This window comes from Benincasa hispida, chromosome 1, assembly GCF_009727055.1.
Source record: "Benincasa hispida cultivar B227 chromosome 1, ASM972705v1, whole genome shotgun sequence".
NCBI lineage: Eukaryota > Viridiplantae > Streptophyta > Magnoliopsida > Cucurbitales > Cucurbitaceae > Benincasa > Benincasa hispida.
The window spans coordinates 7,604,997-7,620,443 of record NC_052349.1 but is presented as its reverse complement, the minus strand read 5'-3'; the positions used below and the strand labels follow the sequence as shown (position 1 = coordinate 7,620,443).

The 15,447-nt window shown below is 40.0% G+C and overlaps 1 non-coding gene across 1 annotated transcript; it reads right to left on the bottom strand.

The window, feature by feature from the left end:
- Positions 1–2,633: 2,633 nt before the first annotated feature.
- Positions 2,634–2,740, bottom strand: LOC120070463. Its single transcript, XR_005479958.1, has one exon. It is a non-coding gene; the product is annotated as a small nucleolar RNA R71 (small nucleolar RNA).
- Between the last annotated feature and the right edge of the window lie 12,707 nt (positions 2,741–15,447).

Genomic DNA, 15,447 nt, shown 5'->3' with positions numbered 1-15,447 from the left:
TTCCAGAGTCTTTTCGGGGCTCTATCATGGAATGTGAAAATACCAATAAGTTTTTTGCTCAAATTGAGAACTGTTTTTCTAAAAATAAAAAAGGGGAATCAAATAGTCTTTTGATTTCTTTAACTTCCATGAGATATAAGGGCAATTGGAACATAAAGGAGTATGTTATGAAAATATCTAATCACGCAGGTAAGTTAAAGGCACTTGATATCAAGATAAATGAAAATTTACTCGTACATCTGATACTTATCTCTTTTCCTACACAATTCACTTAGTAAAGATAAGCTATAATACTCAGGAGAATAAATGAAGTATTAATGAGCTTATCTCACAATGTGTGCAAGAAGAAAATAGGATTAAGAGAGAAAGGACAAAAAATGCTCGTTTGGCAACTGACTCTTGTGATAGGAAAAAAAGGAAATCTACGGATGCTGCATAAGGGACATCTCAACAGAATAAGAGAAAAATTGGATTACTAAAAATCCTTGTTTTTTCTATAAAAATGAAGGTCACTTCAAGAAAAATTGTCTCAAGTACGCCAAGTGGCGTGTAAAGAAGGGTACGCTTCTTAATTTTGTTTGTTCTGAAGTTAATTTAGCTTTTATACCCACAGACACTTGGTGGATAGATTCTGGTGCTACTACTCATATAAGTATACCAATGCAAGGTTGTCTGTTGTCATGGTCATGCTTGTCCATAGCATGTTGCCCATGGTCGCATGTCCGCCTCCACCTTTTCTTATCATGCTTTCAACCTATGTATTTCATTTTGCTAGTTAGTTTTCTATGTACTTTTTTTAGTGTATGATCGGTCACCTGTTTCCATATGCGAGGGTGGCATATGTCTTTTTGTTCAGAATGCACTATATGGAGGTAAGACAAATCATCATATCCTCAAACCTAAAGACAAATCATCATATCCTCATACCTGGAGTGGTATGCTATAAAGCTGTTGTTGTTTATTGCTTTCTATTCTACTACCATCTTTATTTGCTCAAATTTTGCTTTCAAACGTATGCGAAAACCTTTTCCTCTAAACTCATTTTCTAAAACCGTTTTCTCCGAAACAAGGGTGGAGGTTGTGAAAGGCACTTCGTGTGCCATCGGTGATCCAAATTTGAATTGACTGACTTGTTCTTGAGTCGGAACAAGTGTCGCACATTCGCTAAGCGAAGCTTTCGAAAGGGTGATTATGACAGTTGGTATCAAAGCCAATTCGGCTCGTGAAGTTGAGAAGTTATGGTTATGTTTGCTATGAAACAGTTAACTAGCTTAACTGGGGATCTTCATGCTATGCGATTATCTTGTATTATGTATGCTTCATTCGTCCATTAGAGATACTCAGGAGGATAGTCTAAGGGTAGGATCTAAGCTTGGGAAGGTCAGGTCAGAATCTAGGCTTGGGATAATCAGATTAGAACACATAATCAAGAGATAGAAGCTTAGGAATAAGCACTATTTGCTATTAACGCATCGCATACATCCTAGAGATAGGATATGATTGTATGCGGTCACCTTGCCTTTGTGCATCTTGCATCATCACATAGGAAAAGAGTAGAAACTTAGGAATAATCTCTATAGACACTTTTGCATTCAACACATGCGTCCTAGACTTAGGAGCATCGCATTTGCATTGGAAAATGACTTGTTGTGCATAGTTGTAGCATGATCGCATAGTCTGACGCATTCCCAAGTAATGCTAGCTAAAGACCTTCTCAACCCGTTCATCCGCATACTCAGTGCATCTATCACACAATCAGACTTTTCTCAAATTTTCCGCATTTGTTTATTTTTCATTACCACAATCAACAAAATCAAACAATTATTTGAGTTACCGGTTACCGCAAGGTTTTCTAAAAATTACCACTGCACCTGTTTTCCCCAGTCCCTGAGTTCGACCTTGGACTTACCAGGAACTCAGTGGGGTTTACACTTAGATTCTACTGAGAAAACTTGAGTGCTCAACGCATTTTCATCATCGCATTTCATCCACAATTCCACATCATAAAATAACGCATCAAGTTTTTGGTGCCGTTGCCGGGGACTTTGGCAAAATAGTGTGCTAACAGTAATTTTTTGGATTTCTTTGCAGACTCTCAATCTTTGGCGAATTACGACCTGGAGATTGAGAAGATGTTCAAAAGGAGATTAAGAGACCGCCAACAACAACAGTCAAATAAAGAAGAGATGGCGGAGCAGCCTGGAAACGGAGCACCAAACGAAAACAACGTCATGGTGAATCTAATCCTTCTGGCTAACGATCGTAATAAACCTATTAGGGACTATGCATCTCCAAACCTCTATGATTTCTCTCCAGGAATCATGAGGCTTGCCCTCGATGGAAGCAGATTCGAAATGAAACCGGTGATGCTACAAATGATCCAGACTGCAGGGCAATTCAGAGGCCGGCGTGGCGAGGACCCACATGCCCACCTCCGAAGTTTTATAGAAATCTGTAACACTTTTGTGTTCACGAACATCTCTTCCAAAGAAGTTCGACTAACTTTGTTCCCATTTTCTCTTTGCGATCAGGCAAGGAAATGGGTGTATTCCCTCGAACTAAGAGAGATCACTTCTTGGGAACAGGTCGTAGAAAAATTCATGAAGAAATATTTTCCACCTACTGAGAATACTAGACGAAGGAAACTCATAACAAATTTTGAACAAGACATGGACGAATCGCTCAGTGATGCATGGGCGAGGTTTAAGAAGTTGGTCAAGGACTGTCCACACAATGGTTTACCAGACTGCCTTCAGATGGAAATCTTTTATCATGGTTTGAATCCCACTTCGCAAACCGCTGCCAATGCGGCAGCAGCTGGTGGTCTGCTTGACAAAACGTATGATGAGACTAAGAATATCTTGGATCACATTTCTAAAAACCACGAGGATTGGAGAGAGAGTGATTAGAGACTGAGAATCAAGTATAACGACGCAAGTAATGGTGTTATTGCTTCACTACAGAATCAGATGACCGCAATGATGAATTTAATTCAGGGAATTGCGATCAGCAGCCCAACACCGCAATATGGGCAAGTAAACGCAATTAGTCAAAACACCACAAGGTGTGCGACTTGCAGTGATGGGTACGCAATGGAAGAATGCCCATAAAATCCACAGTCTATCTACTTTGTGAAAAATAATCTATTTTCGAATACCTACAACCCCGAGTGGAGAAACCACCCCAATTTTGCATGGAAGAATCAACAAAAAAATTTCCAACCTGTGGCGCAGAAAGAAGGGCCACCTGGATTCTTCCCACGCCACAACAGTCAAACAAGCAATCAAGCCAGTAGCTCACAACCACCGCAATCATCCTCCTTGGAGAGCCTGTTGAAGCAGTACATAGAGAAAAGCGAAACTGTGCTTCAAAGTCAGGCTATGTCCATCCACAATCTAGAATTACAGATGGGCCAGGTTGCAAGTGAGCTAAAGAACAGACCTCAAGGGGCTTTGCTGAGTTCAATAGAACTCCCACGCAACCCGGGGGGATCAAGTAAAGGGCAATGTCAGGTTGTGACATTGCGAAGTGGAAAAACTGTGGAGGGAGAAAAGAAGGAGCTTAGTTGGACTGATCCCATTGCAGTTGAACCTGAAATTGCGATGACACAAGAAGAAGAAGGAGAAAAAGAAGCAATAGAGCCAGAAGTTGTGTCCACCTCAAAGCCAACTGAGAAGGAGACCGTGAAAGTGCAGTTACCATCTTTCCCACAGAGACTTAGATGGAAAAAGAATGAAGAGGTACAATACCAACGCTTTCCGACTATGCTAAAGCAATTACATATTAATATTCCATTCAGTGAAGCGATTGAGGAGATGCCTGCATACGCCAAGTTTCTGAAGGAAATGGTAACCAAGAAGAAGGGCACTGGTAAGTTTACCATGGCGGCGTTAACATAGAGTTCGAAATCAATAATTCCACCGAAGATGAGCGATCTTGGGAGCTTTACTATACCTTGCTCCATAGAATGACTGTACATCGGGAAAGCCTTGTGTGACCTTGGAGCCAGCATCAATTTGATGCCTTTGTCGATCTTTAAGCAGCTGAATGCGGGGCAACTTGCACCCACGACCATGACTCTCCAACTGGCCGATAGATCTCTGGTGCATCCAGAGGGGAAGGTGAAGGACGTGTTGATCACCATCAACAAATTTATTCTACCAGCCGATTTCATCATCTTGGATTACGAGGCCGACAAAGATGTGCCCAATATCATAGGGCAACCATTTTTATCAACAGGTCGAGCCCAGATTGATGTGCATAAATGGGAGATCACTTTGAGCATAAACGAATAGAAGCTCAAGTTCAACATCATCCGTGTCATGAAGTTTCCTGACGAAGAAGACCTGCATGACTCAAACGATGACCAGAACCTGATTGAAGAAGAAAAGTTTGATGAAGAGAATGAAGAAGAGGATGCAAGCGCATCCATTGTTTCCTGTAATGCGATCATAACAAAAACAAGCAAGGAAGAAAAGATGATCGCAAACCAAGAAGAAGAGCCAACAGAAAAAGAAGAAAGAAAAACAACGCAACCGTCCCTAGTAGAACCACCAACATTGGAATTAAAGACCCTACTGAACCACTTAAAGTACACATTTTTGGGGCAGAATGAGAAGTTGCCAGTAATAATTTCCTCAAAACTTAAAGAAGACCAGGAGAATGCGTTGAAAAGCATTCTGAGGAAACATGTGCGAGCAATTGACTGGACGCTCGTGACATTAGAGGAATTAGCCTAGCGTACTGTATGCACCGCATTCGTTTCCAAGAATCAACGTAGGCTCAACCCTACGATGAAAGAGGTCGTTAAAAAAGAGATCATTAAATGGTTAGATGCGGGCATTACTTATCCTATAGCAGATAGCACGTGGGTTAGCCCTGTACAGTGTGTGTCAAAAAAGGGTGGCATGATGGTAGTCTCGAATGAAAATAATGAGCTAATACCGCAAAGGACCGTCACTGAGTGGCGCATTTGCATGGACTACCGCAAGCTGAATGCGGCCACAAAGAAAGATAATTTCCCCTACTGTTCATTGATCAAATGCTAGACCGTCTAGCTAAAAATTACTTTTACTGCTTTCTGGACTTCTTGACTCGTTCGTTTTGAGTCCCGATTTTCAGTCCTTGGATGATCTTTCGGGTCTTAGTACAATGGATTCCATAGGCGTTTCCCGTGCTCTTCCGAAAGAAGCATCTGGAAATGACTTGTCATGGGCTTATGCGATGAAGAATGATTTGCTCGGGAAAAAATTTTGTGCTTATGTGGATGGGTCGCTTCAATTTCCCAAGACTGCCCCGCTGTCTCCGACATGGACCCGGTGTGGCTATGTCGGGTATAACCAGATTATGACAGCTCAAGAAGACCAAGACAATACCACATTCAACTGCCCATATGGAACTTTTGCTTTTCGCCGCATGTCGTTCGACCTCTACAATGCACCAAGCACATTCCAAAGGTGCATGATGACCATCTTTTCAGACTATCTTGAGGACTCTGTTGAAATCTTCATGGACGACTTCTCTGTCTATGGGCACACTTATTAAGTATGTCTAGCCAACCTAGAGAAGATACTGAAGAGATGCGAAGAGACGAATCTAGTTCTTAACTGGAAAAAATGTCATTTTATGGTAAAAAAGGGCATTGTGTTGGGGCATAAGGTTTTCCAGGACGTGTTGGAGGTGGATAAAGCAAAAATCGAAGCAATTGAAAAACTTCCACCTCCAACAAGCATGAAGGCTGTACAAAGTTTCTTGGGGCATGTTGGATTCTACATACGCTTTGTCAAAGACTTTTCGAAAATAGCACGGCCACTGAGTGCATTGTTGAAGGCTGATAGAAAATTTGATTTTGACGACAATTGCCTCAACACATTCAGAGTTTTGAAGAATGCACTGATTACCGCACCCATGTTAATTGCACTTGATTGTACACTTCTTTTTGAATTAATGTGCGATGCAAGCGAGTATGCAATGAGAGCAGCTTTGGCACAAAAGAGAAAAACAATCTTACATCTCATCGCATATCAAGTAAGACATTAAATCCTGCTCAAACCAATTACACCACCACAGAGAAAGAGCTTATAGCGGTAATTTTTGCGTTGCAAAAATTTAGAGCATACCTGCTGGGAACAAAGATACTCATCCATACTGATCATTCGGCGATAAAGTACTTAATGACAAAGAAGGACGCAAAGCCGAGATTGATCAGATGGGTTCTCCTCCTTCAAGAATTTGACATAGAAATAATTGATCGAAAGGGGACGGAGAACCAAGTTACGGATCACTTGTCCAGATTGGAAAACCCTGAGGTTGACCGTAATGAGTCAGAGGTGAGTGTGGTGTTCCCGGAGGAGCAGTTGTTCCATATTGAAGAATTGCCTTCGTATGCTGACATAGTCAACTATCTGGTTTGTTAGCAATTTCTTAAAGATTATGCCTACCACCAACAGAGGAAGCTCAAACATGAATGCAGATCATATTTCTGGGATGAGCCGAATCTGTACAAACTGGGGCAGACTAGATTGTGCGACTATGCATACCAAATGCTGCTCAACAATGCATATTATCGCAATGTCATGACTCACCATATGGTGGGCACTTTGGAGGTCAGCGCACCGCAGCCAAGGTTTTACAGAGTGGATTCTTTTGGCCAACATTGTTTAAGGATGCAGCTGACTATGCGATGAAGTGTGATCAGTGCCAACACACAGGTAACATTTCATGGAAACATGCAATGCCGATGAACATCATCTTGGAGCTTGAGTTGTTCGACGTATAGGGTATCGACTTCATGGGACCATTCCCTCCCTCGAATGATAAAAACTATATTTTGTTAGCCGTCGACTATATATCCAAATGGGTAGAGGCAGTGGCATGCGCCGCAAGCAATGCAGCGGTAGTCTTTCAATTCCTAAAGAAAACTATCTTCACCTTTTTTGGCACCCCACGTGCCATAATAAGTGGTGAGGGGTCTCACTTTGTCAATCACACGGTCAAGGAGCTACTGCGCAAATATAACATACTCCACAAAGTGGCCATCGCATATCATCCGCAGACGAATGGTCAAGCCGAAGTGTCCAAATGAGAGATCAAGCTGATACTTGAGAAGGTGGTAAGGCCTTCGCGAAAAGATTGAGCAACAAAGCTTAATGATGCGTTGTGGGCATACCGGACTGCATTTAAAACACCCATAGGTATGTCCCCGTATGTGTTAATATTTGGTAAGGCATGTCATTTGCCTCTGGAGCAGGAATACAAATCAATGTGAGCAGTGAAAAAGCTAAACTTTGACTTGGAGAAAGCAAAAGAAGCACGAAAACTTCAACTAGTCGAGCTGGAGGAATGGAGAATGAGCGCATATGAAAATGTAAAGATCTACAAAGAGCACGCAAAGCGCTGGCATGACAAACACATATGCGATAAAAAACTCCATGTGGGATAGAAGGTCTTGCTCTTCAATTCACGACTACAGCTCCTTCTTGGCAAGTTAAAATCGCGCTGGTTCGGACCATTCATCATTAAAGAAATATTCCAACATGGTGTGGTAGAGCTGATTACCAAAGACGGAAGCCATACGTTTAAAGTTAATGGGCAACGAGTAAAAGCGTATCATGGAGAAGGCTGGCGTCGCCAAGTCGAGTCTGTGGAACTAAGAAATTTTGAATAAAGAAGGAAGTAGGTGGTCTCTGCGCTATCAGACGATCGAAATTCATCAGGGACGCAAGTTTTGGGAATCATGGAATCTTCAAATCTTCTCTACTACTTAGAATTTTCACTTCACTATATCTTTTCAGTTTTTATCTATAGCTTCTCTAAAAAAAATGTTTTCTTTAAAATGATTTGACCCCCTCTCTGTTTTTCTTGCAACGATTGAGGTGCTGGATTGTGGAGGTATTACACGAAGAAGCAACTTATCTTACTCTATCATCGCAATCCAAAGAAGACAAATCGCTGCAAAGAAGGATGCATTAATATACAATGCAGACGACAGCGCAAATTTGGGGGTTGTATTCTTCTTTCACTTTATTTCAAATTTTGCACTATTGCATCGCATTTTAGTTTAAAAGTTTTATCACCGCATCCTCTTTGATTACCACAATCATTTAATATTGATAAATCTAGTAAGTTATCACATGCTGTCTCTTTGCCAATTATGATTTCAATGATGAAAAACATGCTTCTATTTCTTTCGTATATACTAGAGTCAACTTAACTTTAAGATAGTCACCTCATGAAATATTTCTAGAAGTTAGGGGTTTGCTAGCTTTCTTTCAAACTCTCTTTACGAAGCATTCTAAGAACACCGCATGACTTATTTCAATCTTTTGGCAATGAGGACATTGCCGCATTTTAAATTTGGGGGTGAGGTATTTATTTTCGACCTTGCTATTTTGAAAAAAAAAAAGAAGAAGAAGAAGAAGAAAAGAGGAAAATAACAACTCCACTGTCAATATAATGGGAAACCCATGTTGATAAGAGTTAAGTTGTGAAGGGCACTTACCTGTAGTTGGATGTCCGCATGACACACGTGGGGACAAGCCAAAACGAAAGCAAGTCACCAGGATCAACGCATAAATAAATGACCGCAACTCCGCTACCAAGTAGGTATGAGTTTAGTATGAGAAAAAGTGCATTGCTTGTAGTTGGATGTCTGCATGACACACGTGGGGGCAAGCCAAAACGAAGGCAAGGCACTTGGATCAGCGCAAGGTCAGGAAAAAATAACAATGTCAAGAAATATGCAAGAATAAAAATCAGTTGACACCTCGGTGGAAAAGTTTTCTTTTTGAAATAAATCATGCGATGTCCCAGAATTTAGTAAAGTCCTTTTGAAGCTTAAGCTTGCGGTCTCTAGATCTTAGAAATATTTTAAGAGGAGACTTGAATAAGACATAAGGAATTTTTTGTATATACGTTTTGAATGAAGTATTCTTGAGAAATCTAGGAAAAGAGAATTGCGGTCGACTTGCTAAAGGGAATCTTTAGCTTATGCTTGAGGACAAACATTGTTTAAATTTGGTGCCTGTTATCACATGCTAAGTTCTTAAACAAATGTTAGCTTGCGTTGATAAAACATGTTAGATTATGTCCAAAAAGCATCAAATTCATAATATTGCGGTCGCATATGTTCATCGCATAGAAACAATTTATTTTTGTATTTTTATGCAGAAAAGCGTTGATGCAAGGCGAAAAGAACGATTACAGGAAATAATTGGTCGAGCGTAGCATTACCACAAGGCTTTCGATGATTTATGTTCACAGACATCTACTCAAGAAGGTCTGCCGCAAAGAGCCGACGCAACTTGGTGGGCGTATCTGGGTGAAAGGCATAATTAATCGCGATGGAACAGAAAGCTTATGACAGTCGAATCCAAATTAAGTTGCCAGCTGCTAACGATAACAAGTACATTCAGCTTTTCGGTGACAAATATTCGATGCATCAGTCAGGGAATTAAAGTCGTCTCATCTGTGCAATCATAAGAGATAAGCCGCTTTTCACCCTGGATGTTCTATAAATACCGAAGGCATCCTTCAGAAAAAGGGTTCACCAGTTTAGCTGCTTACGAGTTCACAAGTTCTGTTGATAGTTTAACCTTGTTCTTAGATTTTCTTTTATTTTAGGCAGACGTGAGAGTAGGAGGTTGTGCCGAAAAATCATTCCAGTAAGCTTGGAAGAGCGCTAGAAGCTTCAAGATCAGAGAGAGGGTTAGTTCCTGCGGAAGCAGGAATATCTTTTGAATCGAATAGAGATTGACAGTGTAAAAGCCTTGGTCAGCAAGGAATTGCTACCAGGCTCTCTACCTTTATCTTTCATTATTATTTTGTATTCAAACTCATTTATAGAAATGGAATTTACTTCTCTATATCTGTTCACTCTCTGTTATTTACGCATGAGTAGCTAAATCTGTTGAATGAGTTGAGAAGCACTTGGCTAGCTTAACTAGGGATCTTCATGCTATGCGATTATCTTGTATTATGTATGCTTCATTCGTCCATTAGAGATATTTGGGAGGGTAGTGTAAGGACAAGATCTAGGCTTGGGAAGGTCAGGTCAGAATCTAGGCTCGGGAGAGTCAGATTAGAACGCATAATCAAGAGATAGAAGCTTAGGAATAAGCATTGTTTGCTATTAACGCATCACATGCATCCTAGAGATAGGATATGATTGTGTGCGGTCACCTTCCCTTTGTGTATCTTGCATCATCGCATAAAAAAAAGTAGAGACTTAGGAATAAGCTCTATGGACACTTTTTCATTCAACACATGCGTCCTAGACTTAGGAGCATCGCATTTGCATTGGAAAATGACTTGCTGTGCATAGTTGTAGCATGATCGCATAGTCTGACGCATTCCCAAGTAACGCTAGCTAAAGACCTTCTCAACCCGTTTATTCGCATACTCAGTGCATCTATCACACAATCAGACTTTTCTCAAATCCGCCGCATTTGTTTATTTTTCATTACCGCAATCAACAAAAACAAACAACTATTTGAGTTACCGGTTATCGCAACGTTTTCTAAAAATTACCACCGCAACCTGTTTTCCCATGTTCTTGAGTTCGACCCTGGACTTACCAGGAACTCATGGGGTTTACACTTGGATTCCACTGAGAAAACTTTGAGTGCTCAATGCATTTTCATCATCGCATTTCATCCACAATTCCACATCATAAAATAACGCATCAGATGCCCATCAAGGAATTGTTAGCAAGGGTTGAGACTCCTAGAAGCAAAAGCTATGAGAATTGGTAATTTCGAGCGTAAGGATGCCTCGTCGAAATTTGTTGCCCCTATGAAGAGCATGTCAAAGAACTAAACAACTCGCAGAAAGCGATAATTCAGATGGTGATTGAGTTATTCAAAGACTTTTGGGCCACTCTCGATGTCGTCCTTGCAAAGATCACGGACATCAATGCAAGAGTTAACCTAACCATGAGACCGGTGGCAAACCCCAACTGAAGGTATAGTCCAGTTCAATAAGGTAAAAGTACCTGAGCCTAAGCCCTTCTGTTGGGCTCGTGACAGGAAAGCGTTAGAAAATTATATCTTTGATATGGAGCAATATTTCAGAGCTACGAACACAGCTACTGAAGAGTCAAAGATCACTTTGGTGACGGTAAATCTACAGAGGATGTCAAGTTATGGTGGAGGGAATAAAAGAAACTATTCAAGCCCATCGAGAAATAGTGTGGGAGATAGAGACACTAGTGGGGATGGAAAACCACCTCAACAGAAGACTGGANGGGCCACTCTCGATGTCGTCCTTGCAAAGATCACGGACATCAATGCAAGAGTTAACCTAACCATGAGACCGGTGGCAAACCCCAACTGAAGGTATTTCAGAGCTACGAACACAGCTACTGAAGAGTCAAAGATCACTTTGGTGACGGTAAATCTACAGAGGATGTCAAGTTATGGTGGAGGTCCTGTTTTTTTTTACATCCAAGAGGGTCGGTGCACTATCGACACATGGGAGAGACTGAAACAGGAGTTGTGTTCTCAATTCTTTCCCGAAAATGTTGAAATTTTGGCAAGCCTAAGCTACGATAATTGAAACATACTGGCACTATTAGGGACTATGTGAAACAATTTTCTAGGTTGATGTTGGACATACGAGATATGTCCAAAAAAGACAAAATTTTCTTTTTTTGTCGAAGGTCTGAATCCGTGGGCAAAAACAAAATTATATGAACAGAGAATACAAGATCTCCTAGTTGCATACGCAGCAACCGAATGATTGTTCAACTTAACTCACGAATCTCAAGAGATGAGGCAACACTCGAGATCCTCAACTAGAGGGAATAAAAGAAACTATTCAAGCCCATCGAGAAATAGTGTGGGAGATAGAGACACTAGTGGGGATGGAAAACCACCTCAACAGAAGACTGGAAATACGTGGCGAGGGACAAATCAACAAAGTTTTTATCAACCCTCATTATGTTATATATGTAAGAGGTAGCACAAGGCAAGCGGGTGCCCAAAACAAGCAACCTATAATGCCTTTAGCCTTATTAGCCTTGGACTCGAAAGGTAAAGTTGTTCATACAGAGGGCGAAAATATACAAGCAGAGGAAGATTAAATCCCACGAGTTAAGGCCTTAAGATTCTTAGCTGCCCTCCAGAGGAATATGAGAGAAACAAAGGAACCCTAAAAAGGCGGATTGATGTATGTAGATGCTTGGGTTAACCATAGATCGACCAAGAGTACCATGGTCGACTCTGAAGCCACCCATAATTTTATGTCTGAAACAAAAGTCAGACGATTGAATCTCCATTGGGAAGGAGGCACAAGGAAAATGAAAGCAGTGAACTCTACGGCCTTGCCTATTACATGAATGGTAAAGGGAACAGTCGTAAAGTTGGGGGATTGGAGTGGCTATGCCGATTTCGTGATTGTTAAAATGAACGACTTTGATGTGGTGTTGGGGATGAAATTTTTGCTGGAGCGCAAGGTAATACCGATACCCCTCGCCAAATGCTTAGTGATCATAAGGTCTACGCCTACCATTGTGCATGCTGGGATCAAACAGTCGAATGAGATAAAGATGATCTCGGACCTCCAGTTGGAGGGGGACCTTACCTATGACTCAGTTGAAACCATGGAAGGGAAATCCCCTCAAGACATTCTGTTTGTCTTGGAAAAGTGTCCCGTTGTCAAGTCGAACAGCTTACACAAGTCCCTGACTCCAAAGAGAAGGAAAAAGAAGCCCAGACGCCGAGAGTTCCTACCAAGGGACAAAGTTCGAGTAAGATTACGCCCATAACAGTTTCGATTGTAAGGCCAAAGAGAACGTCGCCTTATGAAGAGATATGAAGGACTGGTAAAAGTCATAAAAAGGTTGGGAAAGCCTCTTATCGGGTGCAATTACCGTCGTGGATGGAGATTCATCCTATCATCCATGTAAGTAGATTGAAGCCCTATCACCCTGACCATGCTAATGAGCGATGTAGTGTTGTGACATTTCTACCTGCCACGACGAAGAAAACGACAGAGGAAGAAGTCAATGAGAAACTTGCTAGAATAAGCTGAAGGAACCCTTGTGAAGGGATCCTTGAGCAGAAGCGGATCTTCCTAAATTCCAATTTTTACAAAAATCTAATTTTAAAGATGAAAAGAAAAAAAAATGCATTTACAAAGACAAATATAACATGCTAATTTACAAATAAAATAAAGAGGGTTTAGAAAACCCTTACCTTTGAATACTTTCTTCACGTATCATTCTCCCATGTACAAATCATGAATACACTACCATTTGGAAACCTTATTATTCTCTGGTAAGAATTCAAGAGGTGTGGGCTCTGATAATTTTGGATTGAGAGGGAAGGGAATTTTAGAGAGGAATTAGGATTACAGGAAGAAAATCACAGAACTCTGTCAATTTGTTATGTGTGTCTCTAAAAACTCTTTAGGAAGAAGATGATAAGATTTCAAAAAACCAAACTCCCACTAACAAGTAGTGGAGAGAAAAAATGGGAAGGAGTTACAACTCCCTCTCTTAAATTAATTTCAATTAATTTTAGTTTTAATTTAATATATATTATATGATAAGTTATATTATTATGATAACTAACTTATCATATAATATATATTAAACTATATGTTATATTAAATATAACATATAACATATAACCTATAGTCTTAATATCGTATCATATACATTATAACATATAGTTTCTTTTCTCTTACCAATGACATTTAATATAAATCATATTTACATTAAATTTAACAATTCGAATCCAATTCATATAATCAATATTTGAATCATATTCAAATATTTATTTCCTCTCATAAATAATATAATGTATTAAATATATTATAGAAATTATAACATATATAATTAATTCCTTTAATTAATTTGAACAATTCAAAATAATCCAAAAACTGATTCTCATTAAATCCCGTTGAGCTACTGAGGGGACCTCATGAACCTGTAGCTTGAAGCTCCAATGGTACGTGAATAATTAATTAAACTCTTTAATTAAATTATTCACCATCCGTTAACTATCGGACACTCCACTCAAAACTAACAGCTACACTCTTCGCACTATAGCACTATAGATATATTTCTATGTCCATTGGATATAACCAATCAACAGTACGATGACCTTTCACAAATTGCTCGTAAGTATAGCTGGACCAAAATTACCGTTTTGTCCCCATAGTTACATCTAACTCCTTAAGTAACTCTAATCTATCTGATAAACAATAAATCATAGTCCAACTATGACCAAACCCCTTTTGGGTCAAGAGAAGGTGTGACACCACATTGTTCAAGCCCTAGAATCAGCCCTTAAAGAAGCAATTTATCTATTTACCCCGACCTCAGGGAAAAAGTGAATTCTTTCTCGTGTAGCTGTATTCTCAACTCCTCAATTAGACGAATCCTTAAAATGGTAGGCTTATTGAGTCGATGATCTGACCATTCTCACTCGTACAAATCAAAGGACTGCCTTCATAGGCAGGAGTTCACAACTCACTCAGGATTCAGGTCATGTTACCTATGGTCATCTTGATGAAATGTAAGTCTCTATGAGATTAAACATTTCATGGTCTGGTCTTATACAAACTCCTTTGTATAGAATATCTCCGTTCACATGTCTCCACATGAATGATCAGGATCAAATCATTTGTAGCACTTTACAACATTTGTAACATCTACAAAGCGGGTCATGCTCATAGTGTTACCAGGATATGGTATCCAACCTTATCCATCTACTACATACCATTTAGGTTATCACTTAAACATGATCCACTCGTATGTCTCTACATACATGTTTAACCTACAAAATAACCTTGAATGTTAGTTTATTGATTTGTGGTTAATGCAACTAATTTTGAAATAAAATATCAAAATTTTATTACATAAATAAAATGTTTGTACATTACAATTACAAACTATAGGACCCTACGAGATTTAGAACATCAACCCCAACAGTCTCCCACTTAACTTAAAGTTAGTGAGGTGTATAGTGTAAAAGTCAAACTACAATACAAAGTACTCATAGCAATAAACTAAGGCACAAACCGCCCAATACAAATCTCCCACTTGCCCTAGTCTAAACGTGGCCTATCTCATAGACCCATATTTTATAGGTGACCCTCAAACACCTTAGTGTGAGGGTCATAAATGGATCAGCAACAGCATGCTCTGAAGCTATCTGCATGACAATCACGTCTCCTCGATGCACAATCTCTAGGATGAGATGATACTTTCGCTTTATGTGTTTCCCACGTTTATGACTCCTAGGTTCTCGAGAATTAGCCACAACACCACTATTATCACAATAAAGTGTGATTGGCTTCAACATGTCTGGAACAACTTCTAGATCCGTCAAGAACTTACTCCCCTAAGTTGTCCTATTTATAGTTGTCCAAGCTTGCCCAAATTTTGACACCTTTACCTTCTTGCATGTCGAGGTGCCTTCTCCTTGCATTGCCAACGCCTCC